This window comes from Lutra lutra, chromosome 17 (genome assembly GCF_902655055.1).
Source record: "Lutra lutra chromosome 17, mLutLut1.2, whole genome shotgun sequence".
Classification (NCBI taxonomy): domain Eukaryota; kingdom Metazoa; phylum Chordata; class Mammalia; order Carnivora; family Mustelidae; genus Lutra; species Lutra lutra.
Genome location: NC_062294.1, coordinates 34,116,709 through 34,138,236, shown reverse-complemented (window position 1 = coordinate 34,138,236; position 21,528 = coordinate 34,116,709). Strand labels below are relative to the sequence as shown.

Sequence of the window (21,528 nt, the reverse complement as noted above, 5' to 3'; positions counted from 1 at the left end):
GGACCCAGAGACCAGAGAAGATAGTTTTCCGTCATCTGCCTGCTTAGAGCAGAAGCTCCAGCCTTGGCTATCCCTCTTACCTATCTCTGATTCAAATGCCCCCTTGATCAAAAGGAGGGACTTTGACTGACTGCCCCTTGTGGTCTTTTACTGGTCCTACTGACTGACGTCTCAGATGATCGGTTGTTTTTCCATGTTGACTTCCTTTGTTAACTGGTCAGTGGTCACTGTTCTAATGGTATGGCCCTTATGCTGTCACTGAGAGATGCCCACTAGGTGGGAGTCTCTGTGACAGTGACTGACAGGGGGAACACACTGATACAGCCCTGAGGGGTCCCACCTCACCTCCTTCTGAGGGTTTTTTTCCAGTAAGCTGACCTGCTCTATGCCACATGACACTGCTACCCTGGCTATAGTTGTGGATCAGCCAGAGAGAGCAAGTTCCCAGGCAGGCCAGCAAACCATAGAAAACTTCAGTGTGCAAGTTCTACCAGCCAGAGCTTCCTAGACTTGTGACCATTGGCTAAATCTATCATATCTCCTCCCCTTTGAGGACTTTGAACTTGAGCCGTAGAAACTGAGAAATTGGTAGAAAGTGGAACCCAAGTCAAAGAGCCACAGAAAGAAAAAAGTAGAAGGCATGAGGGGACAGAAGACAAAGGGGAGACAAGGTGGTGGTGGGGGTGGTGGTGGGAATGGTGGGGAGCAGAGATGAGAAGAGATGAGGCAGCTCACTGAGAGAAAGACACTTGGGGCCAGGAATAAAGAGGTCAGTTAGGGTGAGGGAAGAACATGAGGTCCAGTGCTGGAGTTGCCCCTCACCCCCCACATCTGTCCTGGGTCCTGGAGTGGAGCTGCTAACTTTCCCTATGTAACCTGTGTGAGTGGCTGGAACACAACTCTGGCCTTAGGAGCCAGAAAACCAAGGGAATAAACCTCACGACTCTCCCGCCCTACTAATGATTTCAGCTCATTAGTTGAACTGGCTGCTCTTCCCTGTCCAAATGAATCACTTTCCAGTCCCCTTCCTGTCCAGTCCATCATCACAGGAGACCTGATGTGATGCTCAGAGTCTCACTCTCCCCTGTCACCTGCCCCTTCCCATTCTCCTTCCCTGTCTCCTTCCCTCTTTCTCTGTCTTGGTCTTTCTCTCAAATGAGACTTCAGAGCTACTTGGAGTGGGACAATGAAGCAGCCATGCTCTTTAAAAACACTGTCTGACAAAGCTGTGGGAGGATTTTATCTGATGAAGAGAGAGCCAGAGAGAGAATTTCCTGAGGAAACCTGTCAGGTAGCTTCTTATACCATCCTACATGGCCCACTGGCTGGACTGTCAGTCTTTGGTGGAAACAGAAGGAAAATCTCTCATTGTGCTCATTGTACTGAAGGCATTTATGTCACATCCATGTTGTCCCCTGAGTATCCAAGGCCCCCTTTTAGGAATGTTCTAGCCTAGTGGGTCTGAGGTGAGCTTGAGGCTTTGAGATTGGAGAGACAAATGCCCAGAAGAGAGCTCTCAATGACTGCTCCAGCCCTACTGACTCACTATTTATTAGCAATTCCCAGGGAGGGACTTACTGGTATAATTTCTCCTGGTCTCAGAAACCATGCAGATTCTCTTATACATCAGACCATCAGTGACCACACAGCAAACCATAATTTCTAGGGAGATATCTCAGAAATGAAGACCCTGTCACTTCCAACTTCTTGACCCCTGGTCTTGTATTATTTAGGATTATCTGGTTGTCAGTGACAGAAATCACTCTGGCTAATGTAAATTTAAAAAAAGAAATTCATTACAAGGATAGGAGGTGGCTCATAGGAAGAATATAAAGCTTTGAGGAGACAGAACCAGGCCAGTGCTGGTGGACAAAGCAACAGAAAATGATGGGCAGTCTGTTCAAGTCATCACTGGTAGGATGAATCAGCAACCAGCATTTTCTGTCTCTGTGTCACTCTGCTCAAGGCTCAAGTTCTCATCAGATAGAAGGACTAATTGGCCTGGTTGGGGTGATGGGCCAGTCATTGCCAGGATCATCTTGATTGGCAGTCCTACTCAGACTCCATGCAGGGTGGAAAGGGGAAAACCAAGGTCTGTTCCCAGAGGAAGGGGACATAGTGCTAGGGTCAGAGCATTATCTCTTGACCACCGATCCTGATTTTCTGTGACTCTCTTTGTTCCATCCTCCCTGCTCTCCCATACCATTCATGGATTTGGCCCTTCCCAACATTCTTCCTGATCTTCTCACCTTAAGTCTCCATTCAGTTATTCATTTACTCATCCTACAAGAGTGCAACTGAACACCTATAGGGGTCATACATTGCATGGGAGTGCCCTCTCTGTGCCTCCACTGATCTTAGCATTCTCTGTGGTCCCCTCCATTCCTTGGCTCAGTGAAACCTCCTGCCTTACCTTAGCTCAGTCTATCTCTTTGGATGCCCAAATCTGGCCAGTTCCAGGTCTATTCCATGTGGGAAGGATGAGAAAGAATTTGAAAGAATGTGACTCTCTGTATTAGTAAAAGGTTTGAGGTAACCTTTAGCCATTAGCACCAGGGAGTGAGTCAGTATGTGTCCCTTAGGTAGGGCAGAACATTTTGCTTGAGGCAATGGGAAAGAAAAGGTGTGTGGTGTAGGATGCTAATGAAGGCAGCTTAGTTGGGTGAGGGGAATGTATTAATCATATAGGGTCCTGGGCACCTAAGTGGAGGCAGGGGAACATGCAGACCCAAGTGAGGAATAGGACCGTATAAAGGAGAAAAATAACACCTGATTTGGAGCCCAAAGACGACCTCTGTATCTTAAGCATATATCGTTCACCAGCTGGGTAACCTCAGGTCCCTACTGGGGCCTGTCTCAGGAGTCCTGCCCAGATGGAAAAACCCTAGTCTTCAGATCTGATGTGTTCCCTCCACTCCAGATCATGTTAGAGTCACATTTCCTCTTTATGCCAAAGCCAAAGGAAACAATTCCAACAGCCTGTCACCTAAATCACAGGAGAAGTATTACTCTCAACTAGGGAAAAAGCTTGTTAGGAGTATCATATGTACCCGCAACAATGGGATCCCAGCTCACAGTGCCCTTGGCAGGCTGTCAAGAGGTCATCCATCACCACCACCACTCATGCCCACCTTGGTGGCAGTCACTGGCCACGCATGGAGCAGACTTCTGACCCTTGGCAGTCACTGGCCAAACATGGAGCAGACTTCTGACCCTTGGCAGTCACTGGCCAAGCATAGAGCAGACTTCTGACCCTTGGCGTGAAGCCTAGAAAGAGAATTTAGAATCATGTTCTCTAAGGGAGAGGGACATTAGGTCTATAGACCCCAATTCCCACATCTTTTAGTTTGTGGGGATCACATTGATGGTTTCTCTAGAACTAGAAAATTATCATTCCAAATGACCTTAGATACTTATTCTCTGGTCATTTGAAAGTGGAAATGGGATACAACTTGCCCTCCACAGATATATATATATAGTCAAGGAGGGCTGGCCAGGTTGAATGCTTGCTGGGCCACAGGAAGTCAGGCAGTCTGGGGTTGGCTGTTATCCCTCACAGTGCTGGTTGGTAATATAAGCAGATTTGGGGGGGGGGGATGAGGAGTTAAGAGGCCAGTGACATGTAGAGAGAACTAGGGGGGTCTTGGTTCTACCTTTGGCTGAGACCCTTCTCCAATATCTTTTTACGCTTTGAACTAGGGATGTTTCCTAGAGCACAAAGACCAATGACCAGGGCACAGAGTGAGGAGGGTACATCACTCCAGCTCCTCAGAATGGCAGGTGTCAAGTCTTAAAATTATGTCTGGGGATCTCTGTGCTGAGTATGAAAAACACAACCTGTGGAGGTTTATAGCATGTCACTTGGTATCTGTCTTAGTCTATTGAGGCTGCTATAATAAAACACCAGAGACTGAGTAACTTACAAACAACAGAAATTTATTTCTCACAGTTTTGGAGACCGAAAGTTCAAGATCAGAGTCCCAAGCATGATTGAGTTCTGGTGAAAGCTCTTTTTTGGGTTGCAGACCTCTTTTGTAACCTCGTATTCTATAAGGGTTGAGCTAGTTCTCCAGGGCCCCTTTTAGAAGGACAGTAATCCCATCTAGGAGGGCTCTACTCTCTTGACCTCATCACCTCCCAAAGGCCCCACCTCCTAATACCATCATCTGGAGTCTTAAGCTTGCAATGTATGAATTTGGGGAGGACACAAACATTCAGATGGTAGCAGCACCTGTGAGCATCTGGAAGTAATACCTACCTCTCTAGGTGTGGTAAGGTCTCAGAGATCTAATAGGAATTGTCCTGCAAACTCTCTGGGGCCCCATACATGTTAGCTATATGGAAACACAAGGATTATCAGAGAGAATTTAAACTGGTCTTGGGTTCCCCTATAGCAGCGAAAATGACTTCTTTCATCGGCATGAACTCTTATTTAACCAGTCCCATACCTCTGGAACTAAACTTTAGGTTCTCCCAGGCAAAGGCCGAATTTCACTCTAAGCATTCCTCGGTGCTTTATATGGGACCGGTAACATGAAGGGGGCAGGAGTCAATAAACACCTGTAAAATGCATTATGACTCTTCAGAAGGGATGTAGAATGAAAACTGCAGACTATCAAACTTACACGCCTTCAAGGGTCACATAGAAAACATTCATGAGTGATGTGGGTTCAGTGGAATCCGGTAGGAAAGCATGGGGACTGTGTTAACTGCAGGGGACAGGTCCCACCTCTCAGAGGTGTTTTCAGCTCTTGTTTTCAGCTAGTTGTTGCCAGGAGGGAATGTGGGCCCAGTAAATCCAGCTCTTCAGAGTGTTTTGAGCAAAGCCTGATATCTATGCTGTTAAAAATGATTACCTCCTGGGGCACCTGGGTGGCTCAGTCGTTAAGCGTCTGCTTTCAGCTCTGGTCATGATCGAAGGGTCCTGGGATCAAGCCCCGCATCGGGCTCCCACCTCGGTGGGAAGCCTGCTTCTCCCTCTCCCCGTAGCCCTGCTTGTGTTCCCTCTCTTGCTGTCTCTCTGTCAAGTAAATAAATAAAATCTTTAAAAAAAATGATTACCTCCTATTTATAGAGTTTTGGCAACTAACGCAAATACAAAACAAGACAAAGCAGTACGTAGAGCCCTCAAAACACATCTGTTGGCCGGTTTTGGTGCGAGACCCAACATTATGAGACTTTAAAATACCACCTCTTCCTTTCATAGAAGAGAAGACAAAGGCCAGGGATGCAGAGTGGCTGGCCCACGGAGGAGGCTGAGTCGGTGATATGCAGAGGGTAGTGGTGAGGAGGGAGGCAAAGAAGTGTTTGGGAACATCCCTGTGCCTCCGGCCTTCCAGGAAGGCAGGACTCCTTTCTCTCTCTCTCCCTGGGGTCCCTGTGCTTCCTTATCCAGTGTGCTGGAAAGAGGCTCCAGAAAGGGCAGGCCACAGTCCCTCATCTACTTGCCATGAAGAGGCTGCCCTCATGTTCCCTGCATGAAAGGCCCTCATCGTGGGTTCACCCCCACCTGCCCCCGATATGAGCTTTGGCACTGACAAATACAGCAAGAGGAAAGGAGAGAACTGTGGAGCTTCAGAGGAAAGGAGCTTCCTGGGGTCTGGGTCCATGGCCTTGGCCCTAGCAGTCTGAAAACAGAAAGTCTGGCAAGCCTATTAACTCTGTGCAGACAGGCAGAGAGGGGTAGGGAGGAGGGACTTAGGAAGCCACTCTGCTGAGTAATGAGGCCCCTCCCTTACCCTCCCTCCTCCCACCCCAGGAGCTATTGCCAGAGACCCTGCGATGATTTGTTTGCCCGCAAATCCGAATGGGATGACAAGCAATCATCCGATTGGCTGAGAATGACTGGTTAATTAGGAAATAAAATCGGGGCCTGTGCGCTCAGAGCTGTTTGTGGTTTTGTGGGAGTTTGTTTGCTTTGTTTTATTGAGTGGGTGGCTCTCACCATCATGATTATAGAGAGCTGATGAACAGAGAAAACACAGGAAATCATTTGGCCTTCAGCCCAAAAAGAAGGCTGGAGGGATGAGGATTTCAGTGCTGGAGGAGGGGACAGCAGCTGTTCCCATCAGTGCAAACCAGGGCTCAGCTTTTCTCAGTCAGAACAGACTTCCCTGCCCAGGCCCAGGACACCCACCCTGAATCCCTCCCAAGCTTCAGCTGCCCCTACTGCCTCCTAACTCAAGTCCAGGTCCAAGCTGGTCATCAGGGGTGGCTATGAGCTCTGTGGGGAAGCTCGTACCACGTAGGGATTCTCTTTAAGGAAAAAGCACAAATTTAGGTATGAAAATGGATATTGGGGCACCTGGGTGGCTCAGTGGGTTAAGCCTCTGCCTTCCACTCAGGTCATGATCTCAGGGTTCTGGGATTGAGTCCTGCATTGGGCTCTCTGCTCGGCAGGGAGCCTGCTTCCTCCTCTCTCTCTCTCTCTCTGTTTGCCTCTCTGTCTACTTGTGATCTCTCTCTGTCAAATAAATAAAACCTTTAAAAAAAAAAAAGAAAATGGATATTGATTTAAAATGAATAAAGGAATTCATAATGAATAAGAATTATTTTAAAACCTGACAAGATCCACAAATATCAGAAAGATAACAATGTTGTATTAATTAGTTGTTGGTACACCTCTTAAATACTTTTTTATTCTCTGCCTGTTTTGGCTTCATACTCTATTTGCTTCTTTATGTGCAATGACTTTTCTATAGAGAGAATGGAAAAATTCTTTGTGCAGAAGAAAGCTTTCATTTTGGCAAGGTGTAAATGAGGATGAATGCCTTGACTTCCCATGGTACATGTCTGAGCATCAGAACAATGTCCCACATGCTAGCTTCTACCTCTGCCATTCCCTCACTTTCTTCTGATGTTGAGCATGACTGGACATGTTCTTCTCGAGATATGACGCCTGGCCTTATACCTTCATGTTGTGATGCCAGGTGAGTCAGTAAGAGTGAGAACTGGAAGATCCCTGGAAGCCATTACCATGCTAGAACAACTGGCAGTAGCTTTACTCTACATGAAAATAACCGAAAACCCTATACCTATATCCCACTATGCTCATGCTCAATGTCACTCTAACCCAACTTCTTAGCCAGGTTGCCATATACACACAGCTCACCAACACTGCCTGATGGAAGCACATTGTAGGGGAATGAAAAGGCAGTCTTAACTGATATGGTTCAAACATCTTCTTCTTGCAACCTTTACAGAAACACCTGGGCATGTAAAGCTATCGTTAGTGCCCCTCCCACAGCTTTGGAGGGAACTGTTGCATGCAAGGACCTTGGAATTACATCAGCTTTGTGGTAATAAGTTCTGTTAGTTATCAGACTCTGCAAGCCCTTTTGTTTTGCCTCTCCTCCATCTCATGGCTTCTCAGGTTTGGCAGAGTGGAATTCAAATTCTCAGCCCAGATCCACACTGGTTTTATAGCTTTCAGGAAGCCAGAACACTTAGCTAGGATATGGCCCTCTTGCCTCAATGATGGGAAAGCTCCAGTTGCAAAGAGAAGGCAAGTTTTCTCCCTTTTGTGGGAGTATTTACCAAAGGGAAGAGCAAAGTCAGGTTGAACAAGTATAAACATCATTTGGGAGCTGCTACTGACCTTTGAGATGATTTGGCTCAGTATTGTCCCAAGTCTACCCTGTGGAACATGAGTCAGCTGTTTGGTGACAACGTTTATTGAACAGCCTCTATAAGCCAGACACTCATTGGAGCAATAAGACTATAGCAGGGAATAATGAAACAAGGCTCTGCCCTCATGGAGCTTATTTCAGTCGTAGTGGAAGCAGGGAAGACAAGTGAAAAAAAAATAATTTTGTTGCAGATAATGTAAGTGAACAAGATGCTAAATAGAGACTACTGGTAGAGGAGAGGGAGGCTACTGAAGCAGAAGAACAATGACTTCCAGGAGACCTGAGCAAGGAGGAGGGCAGCTATGTGAAGATCTGGAGGAGTAGTCCAGGCAGAGGGCCCTGATCTGCATCAGTCCTGGCCAGTGTGAGGGGCAGGTGGAAGACACAGCAGATGGCAGAGGACAAAAGGAGATAGTTTGGTAAGGGAGCCTGAGTCAGAGCATGCATGACTTTGGACTGAGGTAGAGAGTAGGGTTTTTATTCAAATGAGGCTGAGAAGCCACTGGAACAAACAGGTGCATGTTAAGCTCTGCTGTGAATTTAAATAAGATAATTTTGGTCTGCAAGAAGACTCCTTTATATGGGTATAGAAGTGAAGCCAAGAGATCAGTTGGGAGACCATCATGTCAGTCAAGTTGAGGGGTTATGGTGGCTGGGTTGGGGTGACAGAGGTGGCTATGGAGAGAGATGTTGGGTTCAGGATATAGTTTGGAGGCAAAACAAACAGGATTAACACTTGGGCTGGATATGGGTTTTGAGGAAAAGAGAGGGTTCAAGAATGACTCCCATGTATTTTTTTGTTTTTGTTTTTGTTTTGTTTGTTGTTGTTGTTTTTTAGCCTGAAAAGCTGGATAAAGGCTGGTACCTTTTAAAGGTTGAGTAGCTTTGAGGGGTGGGTGGGGGTTCTTTGTTGGGGCAGCAGATTTGGCAGGTGAATTAGTTGTCTTTTGCTATGTAACAAATTATCTCAAAACTTGAGGGCTGCCAACAGTATTATTTATTATCTCTCCCGGTTTCTGTGTGTCACACACTTGGGAAGGAGTTAGTTGTGGGTGTTGGCTTAGGGTGTCTCCTGAGGTTGCTGTCTTCTAAAATCTAGATTGATGCTGAAGGACCTGCTTCCAAAGTGTTTCTCTTACGTGGTGGGCAATTTGGTGTGAAGTCTCAGTTCTTCCCTACTTGGGCTTTTCCACAGGACTGCTGAGTGTCCCCACAATGTGGCAGCTGGCATCCTCTTGTGGGAGCAATTGAAGAGGGAGTGAGGTGGAAGCTACAGGGTTCTTTCTGGCTCAACCTTGGAAATGACATAGAGTCACATTTGCAGTATCCTATCGGACACAGCCTATTCAATGTAGGAGGGACTACACAAGGGTGTGATGCACACATGCACCCCTTCCTTTTTTTTTTTTTTTTTGCCTGGCCAGTGAACACCTTCTGTTGTAAGTGACCAAAAACAGTTCAGCTAGTTTCAAATGAAAAGGAACATACTGACTTGAAGAAATGGAAAGTCCAGCGGAATATGCATGGTTGGATCTAGGAGCTCAAATGAAGCTTTCTGGACTTAGTTTATTCTTTCCTTCTCTTAACTTCCCTTCTCACATGGGTAAACTCCTAAGGGTAGCCAGAAGGCTGAAGATTCACCAGCTTTATATCCTTACAAGTGCAACTGAAAAGAGAACCTTTCTTCTCCAATAGTTCGAACAAAAGTCCTAGGACTGATCCCCATTATCCACTAACTGACTTTAGCCTCAGTCTCATGGCAATCCCTTGGAGATGGGAAGTAGGGCCTAACCCCTCCGAAGGATGGCTTAAGAGTGGGATAGAACTGTCTCTGTGCTCTGCAGGCACGTAGATAGCTGAAACCAAGTGTTCCCCTCACAGAGGTCACAATCTGGTGGGAGAACCAGTACACATGTAAATAGAACTCAGGTGGAAAGGTCGGGACTAGATGGGCAGTGTGTTTTTCCAGAGAGATAGGTGGGGCACCTGAGGGCGTGCTTTCATCTTAAAGAAGGAGTAAGGGCTGATCTGAGATAGGGCAAGGGTGTTCCAAACAGAGGGCACAGCATGAGCAAAAGTAAGGGGTCAACACATAGTGGCTTGGAGCTGAGTGGAGAACAGCCGGTTCTCTGTTTCTAGAGAGCTAAGGCAGAAGTGACAGAGAAATGACATGGATTGGGGAGCCAGGCTCAGACCACAAAGGCCTTGCACTTATCTTTAGGGCACTGGGAAGCCTGTGATTAGGCAGCAGACAACCCCATCAAGTTTTCATTCCCAGTGCACATCTTTGGCAGAGGTTAGAGGTGGATTAGAAGGGGCCGAGAGTTTAAAAGACAAGCAAATGTTCTGATGTAGAAAGATAACCAAGACATCTTGAACAGGAAAAAAGTGAGTCATCAAATGACGTGCAGAGTATAATATAAGAGATTTAAGAAAACAAAATCTAAGAAAATATAAGAAAACTTTAAGAAAAATGTAAGAAAACAAACATATCTATCTCTATTTGTATCTCTGTTTGTACATATGTAAATGCATTTAAAAGGGCTGGTGGAACACAAACCAAGTGATAATGGCATTGACCTCCAAGGAAGTAATTAGGAATGGGAGTGTGGTTTTAGGGGGCTCTAGCTCTACCTCCAATGTTTGCATGTTTACAATAGAACTGCTGTTGAGTTAAGGGGCTTGTAAGACCCCATGTGATGAGTCCACCAGGCAGCCTCACTCTGAGGCTCAGAGTACAACTCAGAGTACAACTCTGAGCCTCAGAGAAAACACAGAATGCCGACTTGCTTGCCATATGCATGTTTCAAAACGCTGTGCTTTAATATACTCTCATAATTAGGACTGACACGGTTATAAGAAACAGAAATCCACTCAAGCTACTAGGGGGAAAAAATGGAAGATACATCCTAAGGACACAGATCGGAGACCCCAAGGCAAGCAAGAAAGATGGCTTTGGCAAAGTCTAGAACCAGGGTTGGAAAGCCTCCAGGTATTAAGGCCTCTTTTCTCTATCACATGCACTCTCCCTCTTGTCTGAGGAAAGCTTGTTAAAGATCTTTCTCAAGCAAACAGTTGATTTGGATGGAGTCTTTCTATTCTGTCCACCTCCAGTTGGGTTCTCTAAACTACATAGTTTCACAAGGGGGAGAAGACCCCTGGAATGCCAGGCTGCTGACTCTGTCTTTGTTTGCCCTGCTTACATCAGTATTTGTGACCATCCACTCGGCTGCCACACAGAGCCTCCCCGCCCCCCACCTCTTCTTTGTTAATTCAGCTCTGACTTCGTTGCATCTGCTTTGCTGGCAACTTCATGGAAGCTAAGCTCAAAGAAAGCATCAAGGAAAAGAGAAAATGTTGCCAGAGACTTTCCTGTGACTCGTTGCTAATAAAGTTGATTAGACTGACAAGTCTCTCCTGTTTTATTACCGACAGCTTGTGTCCTCATTTTGATTTATCACCACCACACCTACCTGAGTCAGGAGTGGAGATTAGCCCAAATTAAAGCTTGGGTGACTCAGGAGAGCTGAGACGTGACAGCAGGTGGAGGTGGAGGGTGAGTGGGGTGAGAGAATAGCTAACTTCTGTGGGTGGATGGACACAGGCCCTGGCAGACCTCTGAGGAGTAAAAGATGGAGGTCCCAAGGATTAACTTTCCTTATCTATCTGGGGAGAGGGAGTATTTTACTGTTTTTACTGGCCATGGAGTAAAGTCCATAAATAAAGCTTGTGGGTATTGTGTGTGGCTCTGTTAATTTCAGGTGTTATTAATCTTAACGAAGACCCAACTTTGCAGATACCTGGGAACGTTAGCTAAATTATCTCCGATATAAAGTTATGCATTCTGCTGTGTTATCTTCCAGGAACACTGCAGCAGGGACTATAACCCAATAGTTTCTAATTGTGGGCTGTCCAGGTGTGAAAACCCTTAAGTTCCTGAGGAAAGTCTGGAACCCATCCGCAGACACTCCACAGCACCCCTATAGGCCCTCTGACTACTCACAGTCCCAAGATTTACATTCAGCTACAAGTTTTGGTAGTTGGGCCCCATGCTCTTCTGTTGCTCCCCAAGAAGTCCAATTTCAAAGACTTACCAGAACTTCTGAAAGAGCATAGATAGTGAGTGGAACATCACTGGAGGTACTCAAGTCTGGTGTAAGCAAACACTTGGAGGACATTTGAGTAATAACCCTTTGAAATTCCTTCCTATATGAGCTTCTGAGCTACCAAACTGGGAAATTCCTGGAATAAGTGAGTAGAGCACCAATACCCAGTGAGATGGCCATTCAGCAAAAACCAAAATCTAGAGTGTCTTGTTATAGATCAGGGATCCAGGGTTGACTGTCCTGTCCTTGAAGATGGGGTCATGCCTTAAGTCTTATTTCCTTCATTATAACTCACTGAGCATAGATCCTTGAGCATAGAAGACACTTACTTAATGCTTATTGAATAAGTGAACAATTAGATGATTGGAAGAGTGAAATTCAGAAGGTTAGAAAGACTGGTCCAGAGAATTTACATTCCCACAACTGAGCTCTTGACTCCAAATCCAAATGCCTTTCTGACCTCTCTACTTGGATGTCAAATAAGAATCCCAAACCTTAGACATCCAAGACAGCACTCTTCCTAACTCCTGTCTTCCAAACTCAGGAATGGACAGACATCCAATCAACCAGCTGCTTAAGTCAAAACCTAAGAGTCATCTTTGACTTCACTCTTTGTATATCTGCCTACATGGTAATGCATTAGTCAGTCTCATCAACTCTATCTCCAGAATATACCCCACTTTCATCCATCCCCTTCATATTCTCTCTCTGCTACTACCCTGGCTCAACTGTTCACCATCCCTTGCCTAGACTACCTTTGTTTTCTCTGCTTTTATTATTCCATGCCACCCCATTCCCAACAGCCCATTATACATGCAGCAGCCACAAAGATATTTAAAAAAAAAACGATCAGAGCAATTGTTTCCCATCACAAATTCTTATTATAAAAGTCCACAAGTTTCTATATGATCTTCAATCTTGACTAATTTTTTAACTCTCTTATAACTTTCCCCTTACTCATTATACTCTGGCTATACAGAAATTCTTTATTCTTTCAACCAAGCTTGTTTCTACCTCAGGGCCTTTGCACTGCAGTTTTCTCTGTCTGAAAGACTTTTCACCCAGATCTTCGTGTGACTAGCTCCTTCATTTCATTCAAGTCTCAGCTCAAATACCTTCCTTCACCTATTTTGGAATGCCTTTCCAGTTTCTAGTAGTAACCCTCTAAAGATTTTCCTTATATCATGTTTACTATCTGATATTATCTTATTTACTTATTTATATGTTTATATAAATAATAGAATATAAACTACTAGAATATAAGCTCTACAAGTTAATATGCATTGTTTACTGTTATATCCCCAGGGCCTAGAACAGTGCTTGGTACGCTCAATGTACTACTCAAAGTAGACATTAAATGAATAGTTATTGAACAGATGTAGCCTGCCAGGCAATGGGTCCACTCAAAACACTGATATGGAGGCTTCATGGTCACTTATGCCTAAAGGAGCCAGGAGCCATTGTGTTGGTGAATTGAACTTGACTTTAGCAACCACGGAATCACAACACTTCAAGAAGAAGAGAGACATGAGATAAATAAAGGGATCTTCAAGAGCAAGTTCTATGTGTTGCCCAGCCTCTCTGGGCCTTCTTGACCCTCTTTTATAGATTTTGTTTTTTATCAATTTTGCCTACCTACCTTCTGGAATAGGCAAGCGTCCACAACTCATGGCTTGGATTTGGAAATTGATTTGCCTGACTGCAAACCTAAACCAAGCATGAGGAACCCTAAATTGCAAAAAACCAGAAAGTTGAGTTTTCATCAGAGAAGATAAAACTTATTGTATTGATTGGGGCAAGGGTAGGAGGAGTGATAGCAAATAGAAAACAGCCAGAAGCTCCCATTTCTATCTGATCATAATCAACTCAGAGGTTTAGTTTCTCTGTTTCATTACACTAGGGAAAAAAAAAAGAACCGACCTAACCCCACCTCCACAATCTAACACACCTGCAGGTAATATCTCTCTTGTTTTCCAAATCTTTTTTTTAAAAACTATTTTCCTTATTAAACTTGCACTGGGTGAATCTCCATTGGCCTATTGATTTGAGTATTAGACTCTGTATCAAAGATATGAAAATACAAATTGTTGTTTCAGAGAGAAATGACCATCTTTATATTGTTTCTGTCTCTGGGGTTCTGAATATTCCCGGGGGTTCTCAGGCTGCATAGAATCAGAACAAAGGCATCTTCTTGGCAAATATGGAGTAAATTCTCAGGAAAGATCTGAGCAACCCCTTGCTGCTGTTGCTGAGGGGCCCAATAACAGGACCAAGATTTTTCTACTTACATTTTTTTTTCTAACCATAGTCTTGTCAAATAGGATATGAAATGAAGACACTTCCTGGATATATTCATTCCAGCATTTAAATCTTGGTAGTGACCTCTGAGTGGGATCCCATCCACTGATTAACCAAGAGGCTGAGAAACCCCCTTCATTAATCTCATCTGTGTGTCAAAGGGCTGGTGCATACAATTGCTGTTGGCCAATGTGAAGTCAACTCCTAGAAGGACGGGGCGGGGGGGAATGAACACAGTGATGGAAGAAGGCAGAGAGCAAGAGGAAGGAGCAGTTAGCTGGTAGGGTTTCTGCAGATTCTTAGAAGCAGATAAAAGAGCTCTCAAGCAGAGCTGGGATTGTGGTTCTTTATGGGTCTTTAAGGAAGTACTGGTCCATGATGCCTGTGGCATTCTTTCTCCTTTATTTGCACTCATTTAGGCTGGGCTACTGGGTGTAGTGTGGCTGTACAGATCACGAACTGGAACAAGATGCCTGGTTGATGGCCACGTGGGACTGAAATGTAGCTAATACTCTGCTCACTACACTATGTAGCCCTAGTGCAGAGCTGTGTCAGCCCTGATAAAGAAATGCCTTTAAAAATAATCCTTTTTATGATAGTCCTTCACATTAAGGTATTTTTTAAATCATTTTTTTATTATTTATTTTCAGCATAACAGTATTCATTGTTTTTGTACCACACCCAGTGCTCCATGCAATCCGTGCCCTCTCTAATACCCACCACCTGGTTCCCCCAACCTCCCACCCCCCCACCTCTTCAAACCTTTCAGATTGTTTTTCAGAGTCCATAATTTTCACAAAGACCCAGTATGTTTTGGCAGCTTCCCTAAATCTATAATTCCACCTTCCATGCGCAGTTTACTTTCATTCCACTTTTGCAAAAATATCCTAAATTAGGAGACTCCTCATCTCCTTCATGTCAATTTAATTCCCTCCAGTATATATATTTTTTCCATCTTAAACATTGTATATTTCATTTCTAGAAGTTCAATTTGGGTCTTTTTCTATTTTCTGTATCTGTCCTTAATATATTTGGACTTTCTTTCTCCTATCTTCTTGAACATATGGAGTATATTTATAATAGATATTTTAATGTCCTTGTCTACCATTTTTATTGCCTGCATCGTTTCTTGGTCTGTTTTTGTTGGTTGGTTTTTCTTTTCATTATCAGTTGTATTTTCCTTATTCTTTGCATGTCTGATCATTTCTGGCTGAATATCAAACATTTTGAATTTTACCTGCATTTTTTGTATTCCTTTAAATGTCCTTGAAGTTCATTCTGAGACTCATTTAAGTTACTTGGAAACAGTTTGATCCTGTTAGGACTTGATTTAAGCTTTGTTAGGCCAGATCATGCCCGTCTTTAGTATAGAGCTAACTGGCCTTACTACTGATGCAATGCCTTTCAGTATTTCAGTATCCACCTAACCCCCTATGTATTATGAAATTTCTCTATCCTGGATTTCAGGAATGTGAGACATTCTAGTGCTATGATACTCTGCCCTGAAAACTCTAGTTCATTTGACCTCTTCCAACTTCTGAATCTATCTCTTCAACTCAGAGAGACCAGCAGACTCTGCCTGGGATGCCCCTCCCTGCACTGCAGTCTGGAAAATCAATTCAGACAGTCAGCTAGCAGAATTGAAGGGCTCACTCTATTTGTTTTGCCTTTTTTTTTTTTTTTTTTTTTTTTTAGGAATCCTGCATCACCTCTAATACATGTCTAGAAATCATTTTACCATAAATTTTGTCTGGTGTTTTAGTTTTTTAAGGTGGGAGGATAATTCTGATTTCTGATCCTCTATCTTGGCCAGAAGCTAAAGGACCTCATATCATCTTATAAAATGACTTTCTCTCATCCAAATATATATTTCTTTTAACATTCAAAGCATCTTTTGTTTGTTTGTTTTGGCAACAACCAGATGGCTTCAGCAGTACAGATATTAATATCCCCATTGTAAAGGTAGAACTGAAGGGCAGAGAGTTCAAGGTGCCTGTGTGAGAAGATCATGCAGCTGGTGAGTGTTAGAACCAGAATCCAGAATCCAAGCCTCTCAACATGTTCTTGTCCTGCTGGAGCACTGTGTATTTCTCCATTTCCTCAGGTCTCACTTACCACTCACATCCTCAAAGACCTCTCCTGATTACCTCTGACACCAGTGCATCAATCACACTTGGGATTTTGGAGATAAGAAAAATTCCCCAGCACCCTTCTTAGGGGCTCAGTAAATACTTGTTGAATGAGCAGAAAAGATAACCATATCCCAGGGATAAAAGCTCTTTGATTTCCAAAGGTCTGAAGCAGGTTTTTTTGTTTGTTTGTTTGTTTGTTTTTGGACATATGAACTGGTGTTCCTGCTGTCGCATTTGTGCCATCAGGACTTGCAAGTGACAACCAACTTAAATTGGTCTAAGCAAAAAATTAATATATATATTATATATATTTTGAGCTTTCAAGGTTAGGTTGGCTTCAGGTATGACTAACATCAGCCATTCAAATGCTCCTTCATCAACTCCCTGCTCTGATCTTCTGTGTTGGCTTCCCTCTCAGACGTGTTCTCCTTATGAAGTACCGAAGTGGTTACCAGTCACCATGGGCCCACCTCTGTGAAGAGAGAACTTCTACTCCCAATAGTCCCACAAAAAGTTTCAGTTTTACCCTTACTGGACCAGCTGGGGGGTGGGGGTACCTACAAACCCCAGAACAGATCATTGTGGCCAAGGGGGATGGAATGTGCTGACTGGCTGAGCCAGTTTAAATGCCCACCTGTGGGATAAGTGGAGATGGTTGTCAGCCATACCTTAACCACATGAACAAGGAGTGAGGAAAGGGTCCTTCTCTCAGTTAAGTAGCTATTGCCAGAATAAGGGGAGACTCCTTATAAGACTCCTTATAAGACTCCTGAGGCCCAAGGAAGAGAAACCACCCAGAAAAGAAGGCATATTCTTAAAGGAACTGATACCAATTTCCAGGCTCCTGGCTGCCAACCCATAGAGATGAGTCAAATATCACATTGGTCAGCCAAGGCTTTATGTATCTAGCCATCACTCATAGAGGTTATATCTCAGGGATGAGACAAGAAAATGCCAGGCAATTCATTTATTCATAACCTAAGTGCTGAGAGCCTACCAAATGTCAGGCCCATGCTTAGGGCTATGCTTAGCTAGGCCTGCTAAGGCTAGGTTGGGCAGTGGGGCAAACTGGAGAACAGGCTAGAGCAGGGGGCTTGGGGAGCACAGATCTATGCAGTTTAAAGTTCAGGGCCAGAGGAAGGAAACAGTAAGCTGCCTCCATCAGAAGTTTGGGAACAAGGCATGAGATCTCCTAGCCTCCATGTTGCAGAATTAGGAGCAAGGGCAAGATCATGTGCAGTGATGGGGCTCCAATATTGAGTTCTTGGATGCTTGGGGCACTTCTCCTGATTCTACAGGATGGTCTGCACTAAAATTTGGGTGGTTAGAGCAGCAAGAATGATGTGGTGACCTTGTAATTCTGAGAATGTCCTCCCTACCACTCCCACTTATTCTTCAAGGTCCAGCTCAAGTGCAACCTATTCCAGAAAGCCTTCCTGAATCTCCAAGTAAGGTCTTTTCTTCTTACTCACATAGAACCTTGATCTCCTCTATGGTTTATTCCAAAGTCCTCATTGTAATACATTGTACATTGACATAATGTACAATGTATTACATAATGTAATTACATATGTAATATGTAATATACATATGTAATAATATGTATTATGTAATATTACATAATGTAATTTTGTGATTACATAATATGTAATTACATAATACATATGTATTTGTACATATACATATACATATACATAATAAATATGTAATTATATAATATTATGTAATATGTAATAATATGTAATATACATATTACATATGTAATACATAATACATTGACATAATGACAGCAATAATGATTGATGATGAAGATAGTGATGATGACAAAAGAGATACCATTTGCTAAGTATGTACTACCTGCTGGCAATCTCACATCTATTATCTGAATCAATCCTCACTACAACCTTGAGATAGGCACTGTTGTGACCCTCACTTTGCTAAGAAGAAACAGAGGCACCAAGACCACAGAGGCTAGGTTGCTTGCTAAAGAAATACAGCTGATCTCTGTCTCTGACTCCTGGATGCTCATAAGTTGGGCCAAGATGGGATTTTGAGCAGATGTTCTGATTCCAGAGCCCTGCTTATAACCTCATTGTACTACATCTGTCATAGAACTACACACTAACCTAGGTATACATACTTAGACAAGATGATGCTCATCTTCCCAAACAGCCCAATTTCCTGGGAAAGAAAGACCCAAGTTTTGCTCATCTTTCCATTCCTACATTGTTCAGAACATTGTTCAGCACCTCGTGGGTATTTGCCACCTATTCTGAATTGAGTATCTGGAGCAGTACCTATACCCTGAGATAGAAATGGAGTTGTTTACATCACAACCTCTCTCCTCCCTGGCTCATCTTTTCCTGCATTGAGACTAATAACTCATGTAAACAAAATTAATCTTTTGGAATAGCCAGCCTCCTCAGCAGAGGGACTGCAAGGATCTCAGCTCGGGATCCACATGTACGGAAGAGTTGGCTGCTGCATCTTGGCTAGCATGGCCCTTCTGCAGTCTCATTTCATTTATCATCCATGGAACTAATGATTTGTCACTGTGAGAAACAAGTCTCTGTTTTTAGTATCAGGATCTTAAGGAAGAATTGAAGGGCTTTCACTGAGTCCAGCCTCCCAAGGACGTGAGCTAGGGACTGCAGTTGAAGTTTATGGGCCCAGTTCATGAAGGGTTTAGCTATGGATTAGTGACAGAAACCCAAATCAAGATGGCTACAGCACAAAGGATATACTGTCTCATGTAACTGGAGGCCAAAGTGTGGTCTCCATAGGCTCAGGTGAAGTTTTTTTCTCTGGGTCTCTCTGTATCTCTCCCTGGATCTCTTATTTCTTGAATTCTCTCTATGCATTAACCTCAGTCTGTCCTACCATGGACGGACTCTGTCCTTACAGTTCATGAAGAGTAGACATTGCCTTACCTAGGTTTAACATCATGTGACTCAGTAACTGTCAAAAGAAAGAGTGCTTCTCCAGCCCGTATTGGAAGAAAAAGAAATCGATGGTGGTCTCTGATTGGTCTAGCTCTGGTCCTGAATCCAGTTCTGGGTAGTGATTGCTGCCTGTAGAGAGGGAAATTGTGAATAACCAGGCATGTGTCACATGCCCATTCTTTGGCCCATGGGGAGGGCAGTGTAATCGGCAGCCCCTCCAAAGCACATGGAGGGGGACGGGGGCATTCACCAGTAGAAGCAGTTTGCTGTTGTGGGATGGAAGAATTGCTAAGCAGACAAAACAACTGATGTACCTTGGGAAGACACTGGTGGGGCCACAGAGCTGGCAGATGAACCATCAGCCCTGGGGTATGAGCTTTTAGCCTGAGGATGCTCCGACAGCTACCAAAAATGTCTATTGCCTCCTAGCAGAAGAACCTCTATACTTGCCTTTTCTCAAACACTCTCTGGCCAACTCTTCAGCATGTAAAGGATCTGCCAGTCCTTCTATACTCTCAGTATGAAAGGAGGATATTGGATCCAAGATATTTTTAAAATTTTAATTGTTGTTGAGATCATTGTAGATTCACAAGTAGTTGTAGGAAATCATTCAGATGCTACTTGTATACTTTGCTCAGTTTCCCACAATGGTAACATCTTGCAATAATATCACAGCCAGGGTATTGATGTTAATACAAAAATAAAATCAAAACTCCAAATAGTTGGCTTTTCTCCATTTCTTTTAACCTCCTCTTTATCTGGGAGCAAGAACTCAAAGGTGAGGAGACTTCCCCATTACAGCCAGCATATTAAAGACTCCAGAAAAGGGCGCCTGGGTGGCTCAGAGGGTTAAGCCTCTGCCTTCGGCTCAGGTCATGATCTCAGGGTCTTGGGATCGAGCCCCGCATTGGGCTCTCTGCTCAGCAGGGAGCCTGCTTCCTCCTCTCTCTCTGCCTGTCTCTCTGCCTACTTGTGATCTCTGTCTGTCAAATAAATAAATAAAATCTTTAAAAAAAAAAAAAAAAGACTCCAGAAAAACTTGACCCAAAGTTTAAAATAAGCTAAATCCTGATGTGGGAAATCTAGAATGAAACCAGTTTGTGCAACTCGCCTATCAAAAACTTCAAGGCCTGGGATCAGGAGGGAGACAAACCATAAGAGACTCTTAATCTCACAAAAGAAACTGAGGGTTGCCCGAGGGAGGAGGGGTAGGAAGAGAGTGGTGGGGTTATGGACATTGGGGAGGGTATGTTCTATGGTGAGTGCTGTGAAGTGTGTAAACCTGGCAATTCACAGACCTGTACCCCTGGGACTAATAATACATTATATGTTTATAAAAAAATAAATAAAATTTATTAAAATTAAAAAAAAAAACTTCAAGGCCACACTAAGGAATTTGTCTATGAAAATCAACACCTGGGATTAGAACCTTTCCTCAAGGAGGGAAGTGTTATTTTTTAAACTTTCTTCTGGCTTTCTTGGCACTGGTTGGACTATCACTTCCTTTAATATAACAATTCCTGGGGAGGTGGACATTCTCAATTCTCCCCTTTTGTGGTTCTTGCAGATAGTCCATTCAGCAATAGGTATATATATATATAAAACAGGGCCAAATATATGTGTGTATACATATATATGAATATTACTCAACCATAAAAGAGAATGAAATCTTGCCATTTCCAACAACATGGATGAAGCTAGAGCGTATAATTCTAAGTCAAATAAGCCAGTCAGAGAAAGATAAATACCATGTGATTTCACTCATATGGGGAATTTAGGAAACAAAACAAATGAACAAAGGGGAAAAAAAGAGAGAGAGCCAAACTAAGAAAGAGACTCTTAGCTACAGAGAACAAACTGATGGTTACTGGGGGGGGGGGGGGCGGTGATGGGGGAAATAGGTGATGGGGATTAAAGACTACTTATCATGATGAGCACAGGATGATGTATAGAAGTGTTGAATCACTATATTGTACACCTGAAATTAATATAACACTATATGTTAACTATACTAGAATTAAAATTAAAAACAAAATACACACAAAAAAACCCCCAACATATTTAACAACTTCTGTGATGGGGCGCCATGTAATCAGAATGACTGCCAATCAATTATAGCGCTAGGGTCCTTCTCTGCCAAGTGTTAACCCTTCAGCCATTGGGCTATGAGAAGACTGAAGACCCTTGGAAGATGGCCAGGGAAGCTAAGGATGTAGAGGGGCCCTAAGGAGATGGCAAGGTATTATCTATTTAAAAATGAGTATGGAATTATTTTATTGTCTTAACAACCAATACAGCTCCACCAGTACACACAGGCTGTGTGTCTGCCCCGTTTCTCTCCCTTACCCCAAATACTCTCAACTGCTGGTTGTAACCTCATTGACATCAGGGAATGCACATCTCAGTTACCACTAGACCTAGT

At 43.6% G+C, this 21,528-nt stretch overlaps 1 long non-coding RNA gene across 1 annotated transcript in view; it reads left to right on the top strand.

The window, feature by feature from the left end:
• Positions 1–7,718: 7,718 nt before the first annotated feature.
• Positions 7,719–21,528, top strand: part of LOC125089340 (uncharacterized) — a 33,308-nt gene continuing 19,498 nt past the window's right edge. The window contains exon 1 of the long non-coding RNA XR_007123923.1: positions 7,719–8,047. This is a non-coding gene — a long non-coding RNA (uncharacterized LOC125089340). The remainder of the gene's footprint in view (positions 8,048–21,528) is intronic.